We start from the raw sequence: 26,872 nt of genomic DNA, 5'->3' as shown, positions 1-26,872 counted from the left end.
GGTATGCACCACTGTGGATTTTTCTTCTGTGAATCTCAGTTTCTTTGTCTATGAAAATAGAGATCATAAAACGCTTACTTTATAGCATCATATATGCAAAGTACTTTTCCTCTGAAATGGTTTTGCTGCAATTGAGTGAAGGAAAAAGATTTCTTTTCAGAGAGTATCTCAGTAATAGCAGAGTTAAGTATGTGCATTTTAATAAGGATAAGGTGGACAAAGATGCTTCATTAGAAGGTTCTTGTGAGGTCTGCACATGCCCTACCGAGGTCCCGAGTCCCTCAGGACATGCCAAATCAGCCCGCTACAGACAGGCAGGTCTGCACATGTGCTACCGAGGTCCCGAGTCATGTGGAACACGCCCAATCAGAATCAGCCCACTGCAGACAGGCAGGTCTGCGCACACCCTACAGAGGTCTCCAGTCCCACGGAACATGTTGAATCAACCAGCTGCAGACAGGCAGGTCTGCGGACACCCTACTGAGGTCCCCAGTTGCACAGAACAGGCTTAATCAGCCCACGCAACAGCAACAATCCACTGGACCCCCCACACCCCACTCCTCTGTACAGCCACCTGTTCCACACTACAAAGAGGCAGAGGACACTGGATCACCAGACCATGGAACTGAGTCCTGCTGCTCCCAGCCCAGAAGTAGGGGCTTCTGAGCCACCAGCCCACTACTCCTGGTACAGAGAAAGGGGCGTCCTGGCCACCATCCCTCCCACTGCTCCCAGCCCAGAGGAAAGGGCTTTTGGACCCCCTTCTGTCCCGCTGCTCCTGGCACAGAGGAAGGGGCTTCCGGGCCGCCATCCCACTGATACTGGACCAGAGGAAGGGGCTTCCCAGCCACCATCCCTCCTGCTGCTCCCAGCCCACAGGAAAGGGCTTTTGGGCCACCCATCCCGACCTCTGCTCCCGGCCCCTGTCCCACCTCTCCCAACTCAGAGGAGGTAATCCATGCAGGTGCCAACAGCCCCCCCACCCAGTCAAAATGAGAAACATGTAAATAAGTCTCAAAACCAGACTTCCAGATCACCTACAGCAACCCCAAAGGGAAATGAGATGGAACACTCTGATATTCAACCACCTGGACCCACTGAACTGGAAACAAAAGGGGATCTGGAAAAAATGAAATCAGAAATAATTTCTCAGATAACAGGAGAAATTGTGCCCCTAGTGCAAGACATGATTAATAAATCTAGAGAGAAGCTCAGGAACATGATGGAATCCCAACATAGGAAACAAATGGAATCCATAAAACAGATGCAAATAGATTTCCAGGAGATGAAAAACTCTACTGAAAGTCTGCACAGCAGAATGAGCCAATGTGAGGACAGAATTTCAGATATAGAAGATAAGATTGCAATTAGTGACCAGGAAAAGAAAAATTGCTTCAAAATTATAAGGGAACAAGAGAAATCAATCCAGCAGCTGCTAGATGATGCAAAGAAGAATACCATAAGACTGATTGGAGTCAATGAAGAAACAGGAGAGAGTGCAGATGACATAAAAAATCTCTTCACAGAAATAATTTCAGAAAACTTCCCAAGCAGGGGAAAAGAGCTTGACATACAGATAAGTGAGGCATATAGGACTCCAAATACCCTTGATCAAAAAAAAATGTACACATAGGCATATAATTGTTAAGATTCCAGAAACTCAATAGAAGAACAAAGTTGTACAAGCAGTCAGAGAAAAGAAACAAATCACATACAAAGGAAAGCCCATCAGAATCACAGCAGACTTCTCAACACAAACCATCAAGGCAAGAAGAGCTTGCAGTGACATATTCCAAGCCCTAAAAGAAAACAGCCTCCAACCCAGATTGTTGTACCCTGCAAAACTATCTTTCAAAATGGATGGAGAAATAAGATACTTTCATGAGAAAGTATACCTTAGGAACTTCGTGAATACCAAACCAGCACTCCAAAGAATTTTACACAATATCCTAGGAACATAGAGTGAGGATCACAACCCCAGGAAGCAAAGCAGAATGAACCCATCTGGCATGGCAAGAAATTAAATGTAGAGGGGGAGAACCCAACAGAAAGAAAAAGTCATGGCAATGACAAGTCAATACATTTCAGTTATAACCATCAATGTTAATGGTCTCAATTCACCAATGAAAAGAAGCAGACTGGCAGAATGGGTCAAGAAGCAAAATCCAACAATAGGCTGCATACAAGAAACACAATTCAAAATGAAACTCATAGACTGAAAGTGAAAGGGTGGAAAACAATACCCCATGTGACAGGAACCCGAAAAAAATCAGGAGTAGCTATCCTCTTTGCAGATCAAGTAGATTTCAAACCAACACTGATTAAGAGAGATGAAGAAGGACACTACATCCTTGTAAAGGGAACAATCCAAGAGGAAGAGATGACAATCATAAATATCTATGCACCAAACACTAGCACACCCAACTATATAAAACAAATACTAACGGACATGAAAAGTCATATATGCATTAATACAATTGTAGTGGGGGACCTCAACACCCCAGTGACACAAATAGATAGATCAACTAGACAAAAAATAAGTAATGAAATACTAGAACTCAATCAAACTCTTGAACAAATGAACTTAACAGATGTTTACAGAGTCTTCCACCCCACAAAATCAGAATACACATTCTTCTCAGCTGCACATGGGTCATTCTCCAAAATAGACCACATACTCACACATAGAACATGTTTAAGTAAGTGCAAAGGAATTGAAGTTATCCCCTGTATATTATCAGACCATAGTGTGATGAAATTGGAGATCCATAGCAAAAGAAAATGCAAAAATTTCATAAACACATGGAAATTGAATAATGCACTTCTGAATAACCAATGTGTCACAGAGGAAATTAAAGAAGAAATCAGACAGTTCCTTCAATTAAATGACAATGACAGTACAACATATCGGAATCTATGGGGCACAAGGAAAGCAGTCTTATGAGGGAAATTCATAGCAGTGAATACACATTTTAAGAAAACAGAACGAGCCCAATTAAACAACCTGATGCTGAACCTCAAGCTTCTAGAAAAAGAACAAGACAACCCCAGCGATCATACAAAGCAGGAAATTATAAAGATCAGAGGAGAAATCAGAGCAATGGAGACTAAGAGAATGATACAAAAAAATCAATGAAGCCAAGAGTTGGTTCTTTGAAAGAATCAACAAAATTGACAAACCCTTAGCCAACCTTATCAGAAAAAGGAAAGAAAAGGCCCAAATCTGTGCAATTAGGAATGAAAAGGGTGAAATTACAACGGACCCAGCAGAAATCCAGAGGATCATCAATACCTACTTCCAGAACCTAAATGCCAATAAGATGGACAACACAGAAGAAATGGACAGATTCCTAGATACATATGAATTACCAAAGTTGAACGAAGAAGACCTAAAAATTCTGAACAACCCAATATCAACCAATGAAATTAAAAATGTAATAAAAATCTTATCAACTAAGAAAAGCCCTGGCCCTGATGGCTTCACTGCTGAATTCTACAAGACATTTAGAGAGGAACTGCTACCACTACTGTTTAAACTCTTCAGTGAAATTGAAAGGGAAGCAACACTCCCAAATTCATTCCTGGAAGCAAGCATCACCTTGAGCCCCAAAGCAGAGAAAGACCCAAGTGAAAAGGATAACCATAGGCCAATCTCACTAATGAACATAGATGCAAAAATCCTTAATAAGATACTGGCAAACAGAATGCAGAAGATCATCAAGAAGATCATACACCCTGATCTAGTGGGATTCATCCCAGGGATGCAGGGATGGTCCAATAGATGCAAATCAATCAATGTAATACACTATATCAATAGAGCCAAGGACAAAAACCATATGATTATCTCCATAGACACATAAAAAGCATTTGACAAAATCCAACATGCATTTATGATAAAAACCCTACAAAAAATTGGAATAAATGGTCTCTACCTCAAACTGATAGAATCCATCTATGAAAAACCAACAGCCAATATCATACTAAATGGTCAAAAACTGAAATCCTTCACACTAAAATCAGGAATAAGACAAGGATGTCCACTATCACCACTCTTGTTCAATATAGTTTTGGAAACATTAGCCACGGCAATTAGACAAGAGAAAGAAATAAAGGGAATAAAGATAGGAAATAAAGAAGTTAAATTGTCATTATTTGCAGATGACATGATACTGTATATAGAAGACCCCAAGAACTCCACCAAAAGTCTTCTAGGCTTAATAACCAAATTCAGTCAAGTAGCTGGTTACAAGGTCAACACACAAAAATCAATAGCTTTCCTCTACACCAATGACAGACTCACTGAGAGAGAAATAGCACAAATAATTCCTTTCACAATAGCATCCAAAAAACTGAAATACCTAGGAATCAACCTAATGAAAGAAATCAAAGACCTCTTCTCTGAAAACGATGGCACTCCGAAAAGAGAAATTGAAGATGATATCAGAAAATGGACAGACATCCCCTGCTCCTGGGTAGGAAGGATTAATATAGTGAAAATGGCCAACCTTCCAAAGCTGCTATATAGATTTAATGCAATTCCAATTGAGATCCCAGCAGCATACTTCATGGACCTTGAGAAAACAATCCAAAAATTCATTTGGAACAAGAAGAGACCCAGAATAGCAAAAGCAATTCTAGGTAACAGAGACATGGCAGGGGGTATCACAATCCCCATCCTGCAACTATACTACAAAGCTACTGTGATAAAAGCAGCATGGTACTGGCAAAGAAACAGACCTGAGGACCAGTGGAACAGATTAGAAGATGCAGAAACAACGCCAGACACACTCAGCTACCTCATTTTTGACAAAGGAGCCAAACACCCTCACTGGAGGAAAGATAGCCTCTTTAATAAATGGTGCTGGAAAAATTGGGCTTCATCTTGCCAAAGATTAAAACTAGACCTATATCTCTCACCATGCACTAAACTAAAATCAAAATGGATTAAAGATCTTAATATTAAAATAGAAACTCTGAACCAGTTGAAATAGAGGTTATGTAGAACCCTTAAAGACATTGGTGTAGGAAAAGATTTTATGAGCAAAACCTCAGTTGCCCATGAACTAGCACAAACAATCAACAAGTGGGATCTCTTCTTATTAAATTGCTTCTGCACAGCAAGAGAAACCACCAGCAGTGTGAAGAGACAACCCACAATGTGGGAAAAAATCTTCACCGGCTCTTCCTCAGACAAAGTTCTACTATCTCAAATCTCTAAAGAACTTAAAAAGATCAGACCTACCAAATTTAAAGACCCAGTCCAAAAATGGGCATCTGAAATGAACAGACATTTCTCACACAAAGAAGTAGAAATAGCAAATAAATACATGAAAAAATGTTCAACATCACTGGTCATTCGAGAGATGCAAATGAAAACAACACTGAGATTCCACTTCACTCCAGAAAGAATGGCTGCTATCGTGAAATCCAGCAATAACAAATGCTGGAGGGGCTGTGGGGAAAGAGGAACCCTGCTCCACTGCTGCTGGGAGTGTAGACTGGTGCAACCACTATGGAAATCAATATGGAGATACGTCAAAGAACTAGGACTGGAAGTCCCATTTGACCCCGCTATTTCACTGCTGGGGATCTTCCCCAAAGAATTAAAAGAATGATATATACTCCACAGTAATATATGTGCGCCCATGTTCATAGCACAGTTTGTGGTAGCTAAAACTTGGAAACAGCCCAGTTGCCCTTCAACTGGAGACTGGATAAAGAAAACGTGTTTTTTTTATAAAATGGAGTACTACTCAGCCATAAAAAATGAGAAATTAGAGACATTCATAGCTAAGTGGATGCACATTGATGCAATACTCTTAAGTCAAATAAGTAGGACACACATATATAAGTAGTGAATAGTTTCTCTGGTGTGAGAAACTGAAAGTGTAAATAAGGACTAAAATGTATAATAGGTAATGTGAAATAGGAAGAAAAGGGGAAAAGGGGAAGGAAATGGGAGGGCTAGGGGAAAAGATAGAAGGGCATGGGATTAATATGAGAAAATGGAAATATAGGAACAAAGTCTTTGTAAATAGGGAGGAATGGAGAGGTTGAAGGGAGGGCTGGGCAAGGGTGAAAAACAAGAACCAAGAGAGACTATGTAAAGGTGCAAATTTCCAATGATGAATGTCATTATATAGTATACCTAAAATGTATCAATGAGTAGAATGAATAATTGATAATGCAAAATAGGAAGAAAAGGTCCCAAGGGGTAGGGGTAGTGGGAGGGTCAGGGGAAAGGAAAGAAGGGAAAGGAAAAATGCTGAGAAATGGAAAAAATGGAAATAAAGTCTTTGTAAATGGGAAGGGTGGAGGGGTGAAGAGAGGGCTAGGAAAGGGAAAAAAATAAGAACCAAGATGCCTTATGTAAAGGTACAATTCCCAATGAGAAATGTAATTGTGTTGTATACCTACAATGTACCAATAAAAGAATTTAACAACAAAAAAAGAAGGTTCTTATGAACAAAAAGCACAAGGACATGGGGACATTTCTAATAGAGGTACTTGATTGAGAGATAAAAACCACTCCTACACAGATATGGCTACTCCTGCCTGTGTTATGTCGAAACAGCTGAGGTTTCTATCATTGCTTTAGTATGAATTTATCATTCTGACATGAGTATAGTATTGAAAACAAATGGCTGTATATTGGTTACTTTAACAACCTCTCCTAACAGTCCTGATGATGATGTTCAGAATGTCAACTTTTGGAGGAAGTTTTTCATTAACATAAGGACTTCTTCCTAGATTTGTATCCCCTCACAGAGCCTTCTCTACGGCTGGGGAGCTTGGTTTATTTGCACTGTGTACCTAGGACACATTAACTAGATCCATAGTAGTATCAGTTTACTTTTTTATTTTTATGTGTTTTTTATTCTTTGATCTATAAATCAACAGAGCTACTCTAGATAGCCATTTTTGAAATTTATTTATGGTTCAATTACTTATCTACTGCCAACTTTTTATGAGTGTGTTGCTATCATCTCTGTGGTAGAGATACATAGTTATATAATGTGAAATATTTGTCTCTAAGGAATTCAGTGTCTATTGGTGAAGTCAAAATATAAGTTAAACATGATGTAGGAGGTAAGTCATATGTATGGAAGAACCAAGGAGAGGTAACTTGCACAACTGATAAAAATAGATAAGACCTGAAGAGGTCCCAGGTAGGGTAAGTTCCACCCTGTTCTGAAAGAGTTCATCAGGGGAAGAAGTAATAGCAGCCAGGAGGAAGGCTCCCACTAGAAGATGGGAAGCGTCTATAAAGCCTGGAGGGCTGGTGAGGACAGTGTTTGTGGTACCTGGAATTTGTTTTGACCTGGGGCTCAGGGGAGATAAGTACTGGTAGGCAGAGTTCAGACCATGAAAAGGCTATTATACCTCTTGGTCACAAAGGAATCTGAATGTGAAAGTGTGGGTAAGAAGGTATTAATTTATATCCACACTAGAAAAACAACTGAAAGTACAAGCCTGGCTGCTGACAAATCAGTTGTCTAAGATATGTGTCTGATCCCACATGGGGGTTAATGCAGAAATACCTATGACTGGCTGGACCTAAGCTTTCATACAGTGAAGAAATCTGCTGAGTGGAAGCATTTGGAGTCTGACTACAGGATAAACAGCTTTGCACAGAGCTCTACACTCCAGGGCCTAGAGGCTAACAGCAGGCTGTTTTTGAGGGGAGAGAACTCAGCTGGAGGTGGATGGTGTTGGCTCCAGAGGCAGAGGGAGCACTGCCTAGACTTGTGCAGGCTCCTGAGTTCACAGGCAGACCACAGGAAGCTGAAAAATCCAAAGAGGCAAGGAAATGTTTAAAACCATGAAAGGATAAGGAGAGGAATGCCCTGTGTTAATACCAAACTTATTGCAGGGGTCTAGTGCCTGAAGTTGCATAATTATAGCTATTAGGTGCCACACTTCAAGCTATGTGTTTCTTTGCATTTTAATAACAGTAGCTGGCATATTTTGAGTCTTGCTTTGTTCCAGACACTGTTCAAGATACAGTCCATATCGATGCTCATTTAATTCTTACAACTATCCTATGAGGTAGTTTGATTCACTAGTGAATACAACTTGATAGAGCCCATAGCTCTTTTCACTATAACTCTATGAAATAATTATTGTTATCTATGATTTATAAACTGGCAAAAAAAAAAGGCTCAGAGTTGTTAAGTAAGGAGTGGAGCAGGGATGGACCTCAGCTGTGATTCCAGTGACCTTACCTTAGACACTTTACTCCAAAGCTCCCAACACCAGTAATGTGTGGAGAGGTAGTTTGTGACTCTATGGAGGTGATTAGGAAAATGTATGGACCTGGATTGTAAAGGAAACTGGGCAAAAAGAAGGTCTTGCCAGACAAAAGTTCATATATAAATCCTTGGAGGGCCAGTATGAATGTCTGTGCCACATAAAAGGCAGCAGTATTAGCCAAAGAATTTATCCATAAGGCCAGGACCACCCCAATGGGCCCTGCCTCCCCTACTCTCACATCCAGGCTCAAGCACCACAAAAATTAAGCCCTGCAAAGAGAAGACCCCAGAGTCAGACATGTGCCTCTCTTTCTTCCCTTGTGTGGGGAGCCAGCATAGGGAAAGGCAGGAAAGAGTAGGCTCATTTCCCAAATGTGGGAAAGAGACAGTAAATTAGTTATGGCTAGGAATTTTAAACCAGATTAAATAAGACTTTTAATGAACAATCATGGGATCTGAGGAGTTTGGGGATATATTCAAGGCAAAATCAAGGGAAAAGAGAGTTAGAGCATAGGAAGTGACCAAACACTCTAAAACTGTTTTATGGGCTGTTCAGTAGACCAAATACATTAGTCATCTTGCAACTCAGGCACTCTATCACAGCCTGCGCTTCCAATCCCCAGCTGCTCCTCATTTTGTACTCTGAAGAACTCCATGATCAATCCTGATGCTTGCTTCTGTAGGAGAGCTCTTTCAGCTCATGGGTGAAAGCTGACAGCTGCTTTTATCTTGCGTTCTTATTGTGTCTTCCAATCTAGATAATTAAACAACTTAAAGTCAGGGCACAGTGGCTCTGCATAGATTAGGCCAAGTTTGAGTAGAAAAATCTCAGCTGAGATTCTAAGTATCTCCAACAGATGGATTCTAAATCCCATCAAACTGGATACCTTATACCTTTCCATTCATAAACAATGCAGGAACTAAGCCAAGAGCCTTTGTCTAATGGTTGATCTGCATGTCCCTCTACAGAAAGACTGGATGTTCCAGGGATGGAAACCAGTATTTTACAGAGCTCGAGGTAGAGGTAGGTAGCTAAGGCCTTGCATCTCTTTCTGAAAGGAACAGTTTAGGGACAGAGATCAAGTTAGTTTATCCGACTGCACTGCCTCAGTGAATAAAAACTATAGTATACTTAGGAAGACCATGTAACTATAGAAGAGAACCACATAGCTACAAGCTTTTAGATTGAGGTGCTTATTGGAAATTTAATTCTTCTGAAAAATCAGACTCCCACCAGAACTCAGATGTCTCCCTAAGAACAGAAAACTGAGCATACCAAAGAAGTTAATGTCTATATCTATGGTGAAACTCCTAGGAGGAGACCAAAGGAGATGTGTGGGATGGCCCTATTTTATTTGCCATACCTTACAGGTTGCTCTTCATGGGCTGGAATGGAGCTAGCATCTAAGAATGCTACCTATAAGTCTACTTTTATATTATTTTTAATTTCTACCCCATCTCAAGGAGAGCACATTTCCTCTGATTTTAGGTTAGGATCATTTTGAAATATCCAAAACGGTTAGTTAATGCCTTCATACATTCATTTGTTCAATAGTGATTTATGGAATAACTCTAATATGCCAGGTACCTGAGCTTAAAATCCCAAGTTCTGAATGTTTCCAACCCTCAGTCCCTCCCATTTCCCCAACCCAAGATGTCTCAGAAAAACAAATGCCCTTAACCAAGCTGCAGGAAGGTGAGTATGAGAAGTATCATGGATAGTCACAAATTTCAGAACAACAAAATCTTCCTGGGGAAAGAATATGAAAAAGATGTAATCTTTACTTTGTATTCTTATACTGTGGTAATTAAATCACACAGACATGTAGTTTTCAGTGTGGAAACTTCAGTGAGAAGCAGGTAGGACTATTCTTCATGGGAATTAGTGTTTCTAATGGAAATCCTTATATATTTAGTGGAATCAAAATGTTGGGACACCATAGAGCAATTTGATGCTATAGAAATAGTGGCTTTTAGCTTTTGTCTGGGTGATAAATTTGTCATCTTTATGTTATTTCAGAAAAATACAGAAGTGGAACTTTCCAATTTATGTACTTGTTTTCATATCCATTGAACATCAAGTATGTTTCCAACATTTAAAATATGTTTTGGTCTGAAATGTGTTGGACATTGGATGGAAATTCCTGTCCTATGCCTGTGGGTGAGAAGAAAGTTTGGGGTGACAATGAGGAGCAATGGTAACTTTAAAGGAAGATTTGCTCACCTTCACACTCTCAGCTCATCGAGTAAAGTGATTTGGACTTGCATTTTGTTTTTAGCTCCACTCTTGTGAAGGTAAAGAAATTACTGTGTGAGCTCAGCCTTGGCCCCCAGCCCTGGGCTATTATGCCAGTTAATCTGTGATAGTGGGGTCAGCATATCGAATATCTACACATTTATTCTAATTTCAAATGAACTGGACTCAGATAATTTTTCCATATTGTTTTTATTTTTAACTTTTTAAGCCTATGAGTTTTCTTTGAGGCATTTCTTTTGTCAGGTAGGAGAAGCCATGGGAGGAGAAGAAAAGGTGAAAAGGAGGAAATGAAAGCTTTCCTTAACATATTCAGGCAAACCTGTCTTTTTTCCATGGGGCAAGAGATGGGCAGGACATGCAGTCGGGCTGTTGTGGATGGCACTGCACTGGTCTCTGTGGACCTTTCCATGCAATGTTTTAAAAATTATAGCCATAAGGGAATACAGCAAATATTTGCTGTGGCTTTGAGAAACACACACATGAGAGCCTTTTATGATGCTTTCTGTGCTTCAAGACTGCAAATTTCTGGCCTGTTGTTTCACTTGCTCGAGCTGGCAGTTTATCCTGAAAAACAGCCCTACAACCCTCGCCCTTGTTCTCCCTCAAGTGAGTGTGCCAGACTGCATGTTTGCTTTGCCCACGGCCTCTCCATGGGACAGTGGTTCCAGTTCTTTGCTTGATTCAGGCTTTTGAACTGAAACTTGAACACTCAGCAGAGCCTCACAGAGCTACACAAGAGGAATCTGGATGGGATCCTGACCCTGGTCCTTCCAACTTCTACTCTGCCCCATCCCTGCCCATCTCCCAGTCCTTGCACTCTCCTGAGGTTGGCAGCTGGGAAGAAAAAGCCTGATGGTAACCATGAATTCTCTTTTATCCACAGTTCTGTCCTGGAATCAAATTGCTGACAACAGTGACACCTTTCCTGAGGGAAACACTTGACACTGGGCTGCTGGATCATTATGTGTCCTTTAAAAAGCCAGTGCAGTGCAAGATCATTTCTAATGGAGAAGTGGGTTTGGAGAAGAGCCTTTAAAGTGAAAGATAATTAAAACACCAGGAGAGAAATTTTTGGAACATAGAGACTCAGATCAAAGATACTCTTTTGTGACACTCCAAATGGCTAAGACGCCATCACCAGATTCTCATCAAAGCCCTTATCCTTAGTAATGTAATCTGTTGTTTACTTTTCAGATATATAGACAAGAGGATAACTTCCAAAAAACTATGATTCCATTCACCAGTTCAACTCCATATGGCTGTACCTGCAAAGGTATGTCTCACAGCAAGCACTTAATAAATGTTTTTTGACCTAAACTGAAATGTTGATAGCATGAGGAAGTCAGAGCAGATGTGAGAAAGAATAAGATGGAAGAGATGGGATTAAAGCTGCTAATAGAAGTGAATATTTTTTCTTCCTGTGGGTCATGTAGCTGAAACTTTTTTTGTGTAGTCAACAAAGACTTCTGAGAACATTTGTATAGGTCTGGTTTCTACACAGGAAATAAGATGCTAACTGTGACTTCCTTCACTACCTACTCCCTCTCAGCACTCCCTAGATTCTGAGAGAACGAAAGTCACCAGACCTCTCTAAACTATCCAACACCAAAATGATGAGTCTGCCAACATTTAGACCTACATATTTTTCTCACCTTCCTGTTAGAGAAATAAACAGTTCCTGCTGCTGCCAGAGACCATGTTTAGGTTCCTGTCTTCTTTCATACACTCAAGGATTAGGTTTCTACAGTTGTCCTGAAATCATCTCCTCTCTTTCATGCACTGACAGTTTCTCCTTCTCTGAAGAATCATTCTTATCAACATATAGCTCCCATTTTAGCTGTAGACCCATTTCTCTGTCCCTATTCATTTCAAAGCTCTTCATAACAGTATATCTATCTCTAACTCTGAGTCTTCTATATTCCCTTTAATCCATCCCACTCACATTTTTATTTCCAAACTCTGCTGAAAATGCTCTGTTCAAGGTCACCAGTGGTTTCCATCCTGCCAAAACCAACAGACCTCCTATCTTAACCCAATTTGTTTCAATGACTGTTCTTTTCTGCTGTTCTTCAAAGTACTAAGCTCATCCTCCTTATGTACTTGCAGCTTCCTTTTCCTGGAACATGCTTCCTTCAGGCCTTCACCAACTGTTTCCCACACCTCAGTCAAATCTCTGCTCAGAGACATCCTCACTGACAATAATATCCCTCGCCATCCCCTGCATCAGCCTCTATTCCCTTGTCCCTCTCTGCCTTCCTTCTTAGCACTTATCATTGCAGAAATTATATGTTTATTTGCAAACTACTTTACATGCTATCTCCTAGTAGAATATAAACTGCAAGAATGTAAGGAATTGCCCTTTCCATAGCCCCAGAATTCAGAACTTGGTTGGCACATGAACACCTTTCAACAAACAATTATTGAGTAATGATTGAATGAAGACACAACACTGAATGAAGACTGAGCCTCTATGAAGCTCAATCTAATTAGGGATGATGATGATGATGATGATGATGATGATGATGATGATGATATGTGACAGTAAGTTCCATCTGTGTGCGTGCATATATAACTATTAAATCTTCCCAGTAATATGTGAAGGTATGACTGAGATAGTATTTTGTACCCTTTATGGATAAGGAGACTGAAGGTTTAGGAGAATTACTAACTTGTATAGGATTAGACGGTGGTCAGCAGGAAGAGCAGTAATTCAAACATAGGTCCTTGTGACTCCAGTGTTGTGCTCTTCAACCCTGAAATCTTTGAGGCTGCAGCCTGGCAGCATATGAAAAGGTTACTCCACCTGTTCGGATTGTTTTAATGTGTATGTGGTAGTTCCTCCTACTTATGAACAGGCAATACCCATTTATGCTTGCTTAGTGAAGAGCCTGACTCTACTCATTTTGCTGTAAAAGCAGTATCTATGCCAGAAGCCAAAATACACAGGGTTGGTAAACATTTTGTACTTGGTTACAAGTACAAAACCCAAATCCAGTTAATGTTGGCTATGTGTGATATGGTTGTTCACTAGTTTTAGGAAATATGTAGGTGGATTCAATTCCAATTCGAAGACATTCCTTGGTTGTATTTCAGCTGAATGTTTTTGGAAATTAAAACCTTTTGATCTATTTGGGCTTGTTTCTGAGTTCAGCACAGTTTGTTCCCTGTCATGGTTTATAGTCAGGTTTGGTGCAAGGCCTTGGCTACTGGGTTCCATGGCCTAGATTTCCTGCAGGCCCACAACCTGCCCCAGTGAACATGGAGATGCTGAGAGAAGGTTTGTTCCAAGACTCTGTGTTTTGGAAGTCTGGGTTCAGCTGAGAATGCTGGACTTCTTCCAGGCCAAACACACATGTAATCTTAATGCTTCCAAGAGATACATTAAAAAATAAAAATGACCAAATGAAATTAATTTTAATAGTATATTTCATTTAGCCCAGTATACCAACATATAATCTATATAATTATTAAGTCTTCCCTGTATTTTGTATCTGTAGCACACCTCAAATTAGATCAGCTACACTACAACTGCTCTATAGGCACATATGGCTTGTGACTGCTGTGTTGGACAGTGTATCTTCACAGGGAGTAAGAATGGACTTTGATTTTTGTGTTGTTATTCATGATGATAACTATGTTATAATTATTTTCTCAGAATATACCAGCCACATAGTATCTTTGATTGGGAAGGAAACTTAAAATTTCTCTAGCCTAATTATCCATTTGACGCTTGAATCTTTCCTAAAGTATCACTTAAGATGCTAAAGTTTCATCTAAGATGCTAAGATATTCTTGGATAAGAGTTCATCAATATCTGCTCACACAGTAATAAAGAATTTTTCCCCTCTGAGGTAACTTATTCCAACTCTGGCCAAGCTTTCACTATTATAATATGCTCCTTTTAATTGAGCTGAAAATCCAATCCAATTTATGTTTTTATTGAACCCACAACAAATAAATATGATTTCTTGCAAAGAACAGTTACTTTTATTTATTTTTTTGGTACTGGGGATCCAACTTGGGTTCTTATGCTTGAGGGGCAGGCGGAGAGCTGTTACTTTTATATTTGAAGATAGCTAGCATGTATTCTTGTGTTTCCTTCATCTCCAAATAAGCTGCTTTCTTGCTTCTACACTACTCTTGATAGTGTAAAGTCTTGTTCTTGTTCCATGAATGGACTCCAAATTCTCAGTGTCTGTCTTAAAGTGTGATACCCAGAGTTAAACAAAATATACATGCATAGTCCCAGCACCCCAAAATAGAATGAGACTTTCACACACACACACACACACACACACACACACACACACCCCATTATCACAACTCACTGTTGCCTCATACCGAGCTCCTTGATACACAACCTGTTAGTATGGTCTTCATGCCATATCTTTCTTATGTTTTTATTTGGAAATACCAAAAAGTGGGCATGGTCCACATTCATCTGACTGTGGGGAGTTGAGGACAATAAAAGTAAAGAAGATAATGTGAGAAACTTAAAAGACATTCTATATTTTGTCTTAGAATCTGCAATACAATTATATTTTTTGATATCTTATCCAGTGTATTAGTGGGCTTTTTCAAATAATTACTTGTTATTGCAAAATTATGATGTATAAGCTTTTTATTTAACTCATCAATTACACTTTTGTTTATGTTATATCTAAAGACAAATTGTTAATTACATTAGGGCTCTACTAAGCAGTATATTTTAGATAAATGTGCTCAATGAATTTTAGCTACCAAATTACTGTCAAATAGGTCTGTATTTCTTGATTGGTATTACCAGACCTTGAGAAATATTTTTTTCAGTATTGTGTTCTGGAACTGTCTTCTCCCCACCTTTGCCTAGAAATTTCCTGGTTATTATTATTTGTTTTCTTTTAGTTATCACCACTTCTTCCAGATTGCTAGCATTCTTGCATGCTTCCACAGTTGCATAACTGCCCCCTCATAGCAACATAGCCATACTCTTGTAATTTTCTATCTGCCCATGTGTACCAATAGATTGTAAACTACACTAGGACTGGGATTGACGCTGGTGGATTCTAAGAGGTTATCACAGTACAAAGTAGATGCTTGATAAAAGCTTTTTGATTAAATGAATAAATCCTCATGACCACATGCTAAAGTAATTATTATCATCCTGTTTATAGATGAGGCAGTTGGAGCTCAGCGAATTTAGTAACCTTGTTAAGGCACTCAGAGGCTGGTAAAGTTGTGGTTCAAGTTCTAGGATCTGAATCTGGATCTAACACTGTCATCATAAAACAATCCACACATGCCTCCCATATATTTCCCAATGTCTGAAGTTCCTTAAGAAACCAGAGGACTTTATTGTCTTACTGGAGATAACACTTAAAATGCAAGTACCTACTTATTACACTTCTGTTGTGCCACAGGGAAAGTATAATAAAGGGACTTCTAGTTACACTAGAGAATTAAATACTGATGCCAGATTATCTCCCATAATAGGTCTGATTTGAAGAGAGGGTGAGCCTAGTATTCTTGTCATGCAAATTTTTACAAATCATTTTTAATCCCTCCATCTTTTAGTTACCCATAGTAAATTCTTGTTATTTTATTTACTTGGTTTCTTAATTATATAAGAACACATCCCCATCTTATGTTCTCTTTCATATGAATTACCATAATCACAAATAATTTATTTTAAATAATATTCTTATGGTAATGCAAACATGACATGTTTTGTTGAAAAATTTTAAAAATAACTTTAAGATCTCATAGAAAAAAATTTACCTCTACACATCTATTTCTTTTTTCTTTTGCAAATACTTATACATTTTCTCTAAATTCAGAATCTATCAAATTTGTCTTCATTTAATGTAATATATTGAGAATTTTCCATATCATTAAATATTTCCACTGCATGATTTTTAAATGATTGGATATTTCACTGTAGGTATGTTCCGTATGCAATATATATCTATAGATCTACAAAAATCAACTCTTTTTTTTATTTATTTTTTTAAATCAACTCTTTATTGTGAATATTCAAGATTGTTTTAGCTTCTATAAATAATATAGCAATATTTATCCTTGGATAGTAATCTTTGCACACATAACTTCTAAAGGAGAGGGTTTTTTCCCTCATCTAATTAGTCATATGCTGTGCTGGATCTTATTAGGAAAAGAACTCCCCATAACTTACAAGATTTTGGCCCTTAGCAGCAATCAGATTGAATCAAGGATTAGAATTACTGACTTTGAAATACCTAAATTTCTCATTTCTATTGCTTTTCCCATTTTCTCATGGAATTATGGGAGCTGAGCTCCAGGGTAGGGCTAGAGGACTCTGTTTTCAAGCTGGACCCCTTATCTCTGCCAGTAGCACCATCCCTGTGTGTCAATGAAAACTAAGGATGAAGAGTTAATACTGAGAATGAGAGTAAGGAGAGGTTATTTCTGCCCAAACGCATCAGACAGACAGACAGACAGACAGACAGACAGACAGACACACACACACACACACACACACACACACACACTGTGGGGGGATATGTACAAGTAATCAAGATGCATATATATGCTCTTTTGAATATTTTTTCTTCTTTTTCTTTTTTAGCAAAGGGAAGGAATGTAAAGCAACTGCACAAGTTAATACTGCCCTGGGGCAGCTTGAATGGATATGACTTGAACCAAGTGGCTTGCCACTCTGCTGCCATTCTGACCCTTGCTGTGTTCAAGCAAATGCAGGGATGAACTCACTTGGTTGAACAACATGCTCAGTGTCTTGAGAACAAATAGACTTTTCTTTGGTGTTAGTTACAAACCTCTTTTCTTTCTGCTTATTTAGTGCTCCAAGAAACAAGAGCTAATCTGCTGTGAAAGTTCAAGTGAAAGGCATGTGATACAACTCCAAGCTGCCCTAGCCACTTAATCAGGGAAAGGGCTCTGCCTCCATTTTTGCTGTGTCTGGAGATCTAGTCTAACTTGTTGGCTAAATTGATTTACAGTACTTTTATTTCAGATGGATTTGTTCATATACCTACATCTACCCATCTGTTCGTCTGCCTATCTATGTACCACCAGCTGATGTCATGCACCAAGCCATATATCAAGGACACAAATAATACAATGTCTGTTTTTGAAGAACTTAATTTTAATGGGAATCCCAGAAAACAATTTAATAAATGGGTGTAAGGGACTATGATGAAAGAGTATAAGTCATAATATGACTTAGAAGAGCCAGTAATCTAGGCACAAGCAGAAAGCTGTAAAAGAAAGTTCTGAAATTTGTATTAATATTAATCCTATTTGAAAAGTGAGTTACCTGGTGAAGAGGCAGACATAAAGGAGTTATAAAAAAGTAACAATCAAGAGAGGCCTTGGTGGCATGATATGTATCATTTTTTTGGATAATTTTATTTATCAGAAAAGTCTGTTGTAACACATTGTCAAAAGTCTCAGTGATGCTCATTCTCACATACTAATGTTTGTTCTCAGAGATAATATAAATAAAGCAAAATTCCAAAGAAAAAAAAGTTTCAATGAAGAAATTGTTCCAAAATTTTTTCTTTCTTTACAACTATTCTATTTAACTTTCTTCACATATTTCCTTTCCTTGAGCACCAGTCATACATGTCTCCAACATTTTAATGATTTTAGTTAGTCACATCTTCTTGTTTCTATTCTTAATTGTACATCTGGACCTTTACAATATTATCCCCAAGCCCAAATAACATTGAAAATTATTTTTGAAAGGAATGGGTATTATTTGCTTCTGTCTGTAATCCCTTTAATTTGGAAGCAAGCTATAAATATCACCAACCTCAAAGTGTAATATTGTACAAGAAATTCAGAGGATAAGTGATTTTCCCAAGGCCACACAGCTCCAGAACAAGGTTTGTTTAGGGATCTTCTCCTAACACCCAAGCTTCTCCTTACCCAAGCTCAGGCACAGTATCTTACAAGTGTGGGCAGCAATAAACAGCTATTAAGTTTTTTATTGGAGACATATGTTGGTATATTGGAGAGATTGTGGGTCACAATCCAGACGTAGAGGTTTTGAGAAGGTCTGGGAAAAAGCAAAGAGCCAAGGGTGGAAGAGGTTATGTGGTGCTTGACGTTCCTAGGATGATTAAGACAGATTAGAAATGTTATTGTCATCAAGAACTTATGAAAATGAAAACAAATAATTCATTTTAAAGAACCATCTTATGCTTTATTTTGAACATTGCTTTATAAGTAATTCCTATAGTAGACTTAGTCTTTGAAGTTATGCATTACCAATCAGCTTGTGGGCTCTTTGTAGCCTGGGAAAGGTAAGAAATGAACAACCTTATTTTAGAAACTGTCTTATTTACTATTCTTGTGGCTGAGACAAAATATCTGATACCCAACATTAAAGGGGAAAGGTTTATTTAACTCACAGTTTGTAGAGGCTTCAGTCCATAATCGACTGGTTCCCAGGCAGGGTAGCACATGGCAGAGGGGCAACAGCTCATGTTGGACCGAAGGTAGCAAATCAACAAGGGACCTTAACAGAGTCTTTCTGCCCTTTTTATCTTATCCAGACTACCAGGATTAGGGTGGTGCCAAACCAATCAGTGGATTGATTTAGTAATCTCACACTTGTAATCCCAGCATCACACACGCTAGCCAAAAGCCTCCTATGACCGCATGAGGCTTCGGGGGGATATCTGGACCCAAACCATAACAGGAACCATTTTTTCTGTATAGAGTTAAACACCATTAATACACACACACACTCACACACACACACAAACGCACGCACCCACACACACACACACACCACTGTTAAACAGCTTCAAAGCATTTGTGGACTTTGCTCTCTTATTCAATTCCACTATCCTATACTTTCTTTCATCTGACTCTCTCTACTAAACTAACAGATATGCTCTAGTATCTCTCACCTTATGACACTGACATTTCCTTGAATTCTCTAAATACTTTCCAATATCCACTGTACTATTTCCATCCAATGTCCCAGAATGTAGCCACTCTTCAACTCACTGTATCTCACCTGCACACCCAATATGAAACTTCATGACTACACCATTTCCTCACCCACATTCAATAAAACCACTAGCTCAGCCCATTGTTCTCCTAACACTTTCCTGAATTTACAGCTCTGTAAGTTTCTACAGTCTCCCCATAATGTGGCTTGGTAGACTTGTGATGATTAGAGTAATTACAGTCTTGTGTATTTTGACAACAGTCACAAAACCTTATCTACTCCTGGTATCCTGGCCATGGTAACAGCAGTCCTGTGTACCATGTCACAATAAAGTAATGAGGCAGATTCTTAAAGACAGTCTATTAATTAACTCATCTAACAAATGTTCATTAAGCATCTATTATGTGCTAGGCACAGATTGAGATCTGGAAGTACAGCAGTGAATAAGACAAAAGATCCCACAATTATGGAATTTCATGAGGCTGCTCTGAGAGGCAGCAGCAAATGCAAGGACTCTACAGGCAGACAGTGCTGTGCTGAAATCTTGGTTCCACACCTGGCAAGTTGTTTTGATTGTTGACAGTGTGTGAGGTGGTGTTTCAGTTGCTGGGGATAGAGGCAAAGCTCTGCCCTTGAGGACCTTACTTTCTTTTGGAGAAGAAAAGTTACTAATGCCTACAGGCATATATTGTAAACTAGATAATTTCAGATAGTGTAATAGCTATAAGAAAGTAAAATAGAGTGATATGAGTGCATGTAATCTACACTGACTCTCGTTTAGAAGGGTATTTTTAAGGCTGAATAGAGAAACCTCTCTGAAAAGGTGACATCTAATCTGAGATGGTGAAAGTGCCCAATGCAAGGGAAAAGTGAAAGGAAAGAGCAATGATAATGCCAAATTGGGGGGGGGGTGCAATGGGAAAGCTCTTGACCATTGGATAAAAAGGATTAGGGGCCAGGCATTTAGCTCAGTGGTGCTGAGCCTGCCTCGCAAGTGCAAGGTCCTGAGTTCAATCCCTGGTACTGCAAAAAAAAAAAAAAAAAAAAAAAAAAAAAAGGAATAAAGCTAGTCTAGCTAAAGTAGTGAATAATGGGAAACACTGAATAGTTCGTGTTGGAGATGTAGGTAGTGCCAGATGACATTGGGTTGGGTGGACCATATAAATATGCTCAGATTTTAATCTAAACCATTAATCTCTCTAAGACTTGGTCTCCTTAACCAAATAGAGATATCTCATAAAGTTGTTCTGAGAATGACAAGTTATAATTTTTATACACTAATTAATTCAGTGAACCTTTACTTAAGTGTATACCCACTCCAGGCATTGAGAAAAAAGAGATGAGGAAGTTATGGCTTGTTGCCAAGGATGTCATGGTTGAGGTAAGAGATGGACCCATAAAATAAACATTGTAACGTAATATAACAAAGAGAAGAATAGATAGGCATTTTCTTTTCTTTTCAATTCTTTCCATTTCACTATCTGTAACTGAATAAGGGCCACCAGCACCCCTTTTCTGAATTTCTTCTAGAGCTTTTTGATTCATCTCCTACACTTCTAGTTCTGCTGTTCTTTAAAACATTCCTCATGTTGCTCTAGAATTATGCTCCTAAAATTCAAATGTTAATTCATTCAAGTATATTTACTATGTGTCTACAATGTGCCATGTTCCCTTCTGTGTACTCATAAAAAACAGTAAATAAATATCACTTAGAATTTGACTAAAATCCTTTAATAATTCCACATTACCCTTAAGGTATAATATAAATTCCTTGGCTTGGTGTATACAGTTTTCAGCCTTCTTGAATTCCCAAGATACTAATATGAATGGAGACCGAATACCATTTGTCAGCTTATAAATTAAACTATCAAACTGTTCTTAAAACTGTTCTGCCTTAATGCCTTGACTAATGTAACTTCATGAGCCTGGAAGGCCCAATTCAAATTTAAAATTTTTGGACTTCTCAGAGTTCCAGACTAGAACCTTGAGGTACCTACTGTAAGACTTAAAGCTCCTGCCCAGTGTCCTTTCATCCCATACTGCAGAGTGCCTTGTACACGAGCCTTCGGGCACCTCAGTTCTCATGTCCTGTCTCTATCCACCGTCTCCCCAAACAATGGTTTCTTGATTATCTCTTAGATTTGCACAGTTCCTGAAGTCTCAGGACCAGTGTGGCAAAACATTTAAAGGTTCCAGTTATTCAAAGCCTCGTCTAAAAGGAGACATCATTTCCAGGCGGACAAATCCTCTCAATTCTGGTTTACAACTCCTCATAATATAGGAAGGGCCAAGGATGAATGACAGTCCAAGGACACTCTTTAAAGTATACAGTTCAGAATAAAGTCCCTTCTTACCAATATCTAAGAGCAGTTCTGTTAACTCTTCCATCTTTCTGCTGCTTGTCCCTTTACTACACTCTCACACACTAAAGTTCCACGAAAGTTTTCAGATCTCTTCAGGGTCCATGCTTTACCCTACCCTCATCTTTGCCTTGAACATCCTTCCCAATCCACTCCATCCCTTCACCTAATTCCTGTTCTGCTGAAGTCTCAGTTCAGATACTCCTTCCTGTGGAAAGTCCTCTCTGTACACCCCTGTGGTAATTTTAAATATGTCTTCAAATTCTTTGACACTCCCTCTATCAAGAGATAGTATCTAATTCCATCTTCCTTAAATCTGAGTGGGCTTGTGACTCCATAGGAAAAAAGACAATACTTGTGAGGTTAGATCATAAAAGGTTATGAACCTTTTACCTTGTTTACTGAAATCCTTACTGTTGGAGTCCTAGGCTTCCAAGTAAGAGATTTGGCTAGTCTGAAGCTTCTATCATGAAAAGGTCTTGTGCAGGCACTTGGAACAATAGTCCTAGCTAAGCCCACCCTTCTAGCATATGAAGACCAAGTGTTTGTACCATTTTGCCCTCTCCTTTCTGCTATGTGAGAGCACAGCCAAAAGCAGCATCTTGAAGCAGAGAAAGAAGGTTTTCACCTGACATAGAACCTGCTGGGATCTTGATCTTGAACTTCTCAGTATTCAAAACCTTGAGAAATCAATTTCTTTTGTGTGTAAATTATCTAGTCTCAGATGTTATAGCAGCACAAACAAACTGGGACAGAAACACACAAAGTTTTAAAAAGATTTATAACAGTGTGAAATGAAAGATAAAGAAAGAGTATAAAAGGAAATGAATTTGGATCTTTGAACTTCTATGAGCAAGAAATGCACTGAGAAAATGATTCAGCTGCAAACAGGACTAGGATGACTAGAGGGAGAAACCAAGAGCACAGAGAATGGCCAAGTGAATCAGAGAGCATAATCAAGTCTTAGCTAAAGGGGCCGGTATGTTTCTTATTGAATTTCAGAGTTAAGAATCAGTTTGCCTTCTCTGACAGCCCTTTCCCTTTTCAAACAGGACTGTAGAGTGTAACTTTCCTATTTCTTCACACCAATGTAAAGTTGGTGCTTATTGCATTTATGGAGACATGGACCGAAAAATTGTTCTTTTAGTTACAGGTGTTCAGATTAAGAGAAATTGTATCCAAGAAAGAGCACTGGAGGAAAAGTTATTTATTTTCTTCTAGACCTAATTTTACTAATGTGATTATAGATCTCAGGCCTGCACTTGATGCTATAATTGGGTAAGACTTATAAAGAAGGAGGAAATAAGTGACTTTTTCATATATGATAAATTATCATCTAAACTCATCCAGATACATTTAGATAATTTATGCAATAGAAGTGACTATGGCAGTTTTGAATCATAACTACATATTCTTTAATATTTCTTCTATTGAGAGATGGGTATTAAGTCCTCTTTTTAAAAATCTGGATTGAGCACTTTTTGTTTCTTTCTCTTTTATTAGTACATGTTTGCAGTACATGATGTTACATTCATCTTGGGGAGTTGGTACAAGTATATAACAAAGCTTGTTTCTTTTTGTAATCTCCTTTCCCTTCTCACCCACCTCCCACCCTCTACCTTTAAATGCTCTTTCATCGTTTTTTGAGGGTTTTTTTTTTTTTTTTTTTTTTTTTAACCAGGGATAGAACTCAGGACTTACACTTGCAAGCTGGGTGGCAGCACCACTTAACTAAATCCCTGGCCCTCTTTCCTCATTTTTATTCTTGTTATTATTATTTTAGCTCATGTTTATAATATATAATGTTTACCATCTTTATAAGCCCTCTCTTTTTGAACCTAGGAAGACTTGTAATTGCTTTGACTAATATAGTCTAGTTATTCCCAGCAAGGAAAAAGACAAGTTAGTAAAGGCATCTTGAATCTTACCAACTAATCAACCTTCTAGCTGAATATTACTCAGTGACTTCTGACAACATCTCTTTGAAGGAAAGAATCACCTGGCTGACCTCTGCCCATATTCCTGACCCCAAAACTAACAAATATATAAATAAATGGCTGTTGTGGTAGGCCACTACATTTTGAATAGTTTCTTATACCGTTATAAAACTGGAACACCACTCAAAGCTGGCTTTAAGCACCCTGTCTCTGCTTCCATTAAACCTTGTCTTTTTACCACACTGTGGTATAATTTTCTATATACTGGTCTTTATCATCTTCCTTACGAAAAATTCTTAAGGATGAGGGTGGTGTCCCCTCAAGAGCAGTGGGTTGCATAATAGGCACTCAATATGGTCTCTTCTTCCTTTTCCTTTTATACAAAAACTTGCTCTAACTAGCTACACAGGGAAGGTTGTAGTAGATTGAGAGTCTTAAGTGTGCTTTGTTTTAGTTTTCTGGTCTCACTAGGCTGAGTTTGGGTTCTCTGGCTTCCACAGTATGCCTGGTCTGTCTGTAGATATTTATATGAGGGGCACCCTCTAAAATAAGGAACAGGTCCAGGGTAGAAGTACACATGGATTTGAAACCAAAGTGGATAATTACTGTGCAGAAACATGTTTTGAGTTTTGCCTCTCCCAGAACCTTTGAAAAATAGAACATAATGTGTAGCCAAACCCCAGACACCCCTGGGTTTGCACATCTCTAATAATCCCATCCAGATACATTTACTTCCACATAATGGAGTTCTGCTTCCAAGATTTTTCCAGTCCGAAAAACAACTCTTAGAGAGAATTGCTCTTCTGTGAGCAATAGCCTGCCTGATACTCCCACAGCTACAGCCACCCAAAAAATTTCAGGCCTAATCCTTAGTCCTAGTTCAAAAATATGCTCTTTATTTAAATGTCTGATGAGTCTACCCACTGAGAAGTCCTGGGATCAGCCAGACTTGAATCCCAGCTCTGGTTCTCACCAGCTATGTGACTGTCAGCAAGTTACTTAATCTCTCTGAGCCTGTTTCTACACAAGTAAATGGGGAGAATAATAGCATAACCTTAAAAGGTTGTTGCAAGCATAGATGAGTTAATGGTCCTACAACACTCAACCATGTTGTGTACACAAAATAATAAATGATTGCATGCTACTTATAAATGTTATTATTTCAATATATTCTCCCACTCTTTCAACAGGTTGTCAGATTGGATGGGGTTGACATCTCCTGAAGATTGCCTGACTGTATTCAAAGACATTGAATTAATTGGTTAAAATCACCCTGGCAAACAATTACTCTGCTTCTTTAGAGAAAAACCCCAAAAACTTTCCTGTGGGGAAAAGTGATATTATAGAGAGAAAAAGAAGGAATGTTCCAGTTTTTCTTCAGTTCATGACCTACTTGCATGTTCTTATGATCCCTACTTTTATCCTGTCTAATACAGACTTCTGAAGTTTCACTGACCATTATTTTCTGAACTGCAAATAGGGATCTGTGGTCTCACAAGTACAAGTGTTCTTAGTGGAGCTACATGAGTCAATATTTTAAATTGGGACAGCTCTAGAAAAATGTAGGACATATGGTGACCATACTCAGAGTTCTCAAAGCCAGATGCTGACTGGCTCCAAGAGCAGAAAACCAAAACAATCTGAAATCTCTACTATTTGCCAAAACAAATCTTGTGTCTCTCCCAATGTTATTCCTGTAGATATCTTTGTTTGAATTGGCCTGTTCACCAGTTTCATTTCTGCTACCATCTCTGGGGATGAGGGAAAGAAAACACCTTGTGTTCACTTTGTTAACAAGGAACTATCTTTCAGGTGCTTTACTGGAGTGACAGAAATTAGGAAATCTTTTTTCATTCTTTCCTTCTTTTCTCCATTTGGGGTATCTTCAGGTATTGCTTTTCCTTCTGGTCATTTGCTAATTAATGACAATAATAACATTGTTCAAAAACACATTTTAGGATATTTATCATACATTTGCTCCTAAATATATTTAATTCTCACAGTGAACTTATAAGACAGATGTCATTGTCTCCAGTTTACTATAGCCTAATCTTTAGAATATTAAACTCATAGAATTAATAAATCATAGAAGAACACCGAAATTTCTGACTCACAGACTCTCCATTCCATGTTGTTACCTCCCATAGATTGCCTTGTAAGAGGTAGATTTAGTTTCAGTTAACATATACTGGGCATTTACTGGGTGATGTGTTAAGCTATTTAATAAATTATTACTCTAATCCTGACAGATATCTCATGATATAGGTAATACTACTATCATTTTTGAAAGTGAAATTTGATACCAAAAGATTAAGAAATTTTCCTAGAAGACTCTAATTTATAATTAGTGGAGATGAGTATCGATTTTTTTTCCTTGATTGAAGTTTCAAAACCCTTTCTAAATCTCTATCTGATAGCAGAAGTCCAAAATGTGATGTATATCAGGAGGATATTGAGGGAGGAATGCAGGCACTGAAGGTGGTATCAAATACTTCCACAGAATCCCATCCCCTAATGTGGTAAGTGGAGGCTCTAGAGTTAGTAAGTGCAAAAGACAAGAGAAATGGGCAGGAAATTTGAGAAAGGAAAACCAAATCTGCTCGGTATCACTTGTCATAGTACTGTGAAGCCTTGGTTTTGACATTTTAAGTGATCTTTATTTTAATCAAGGGTATTGACAAGAAAAGGCTTCAAATGACTGTTTTGATTCTTGAAGCAAAGAGAAACACAAAATAGAATTCACAGCAGAAAAAATTGATATCAAAGAGTAAATATCAGAAAGTAAAAGTAATTTTGATTTTTGTCTGAGAAATAGAATGCCTATTTTTATTTGATTCCTCTATAAATCAAAAAAAGGACAAGATATGAAAAGTTAAAGTCTAATTTTCAGCTGAGATATGGCATGATTCCACCTTCCAACTTATCTTCTCCAATATTTTGGCTGCTGAAAGACATTTGACTTAGTATAAGGAAGTTATGGGGAAACTGTAACATTTACTTTGTTCATTTTTTTTTTTTGGTACTGGGGATTGAACTCAGCACCTTGTGCTTGCGAGGCAGGCACTGGCTCCACTGAGCTAAATCCCTGGCCCTACTTTGTTCATTTTTTGATCTCATACTCCTTAAAT

General features: G+C 38.4%; 1 long non-coding RNA gene across 1 annotated transcript; it reads left to right on the top strand.

Annotated features, from left to right (window-relative positions):
• Positions 1 to 11,153: 11,153 nt before the first annotated feature.
• Positions 11,154 to 26,482, top strand: LOC110347693 (uncharacterized). Its single transcript, XR_002392418.2, has 3 exons — positions 11,154 to 11,364; positions 11,704 to 11,782; positions 24,935 to 26,482. It is a non-coding gene; the product is annotated as an uncharacterized LOC110347693 (long non-coding RNA).
• Positions 26,483 to 26,872: the final 390 nt, after the last annotated feature.

This window comes from Heterocephalus glaber, unplaced genomic scaffold (assembly GCF_053883595.1).
Source record: "Heterocephalus glaber isolate CG9 unplaced genomic scaffold, H.glaber_assembly_v1.0 deba00001429, whole genome shotgun sequence".
NCBI lineage: Eukaryota > Metazoa > Chordata > Mammalia > Rodentia > Bathyergidae > Heterocephalus > Heterocephalus glaber.
Note: the sequence above shows the minus strand (reverse complement) of the source record. Positions and strands in the feature narration are given on the sequence as shown.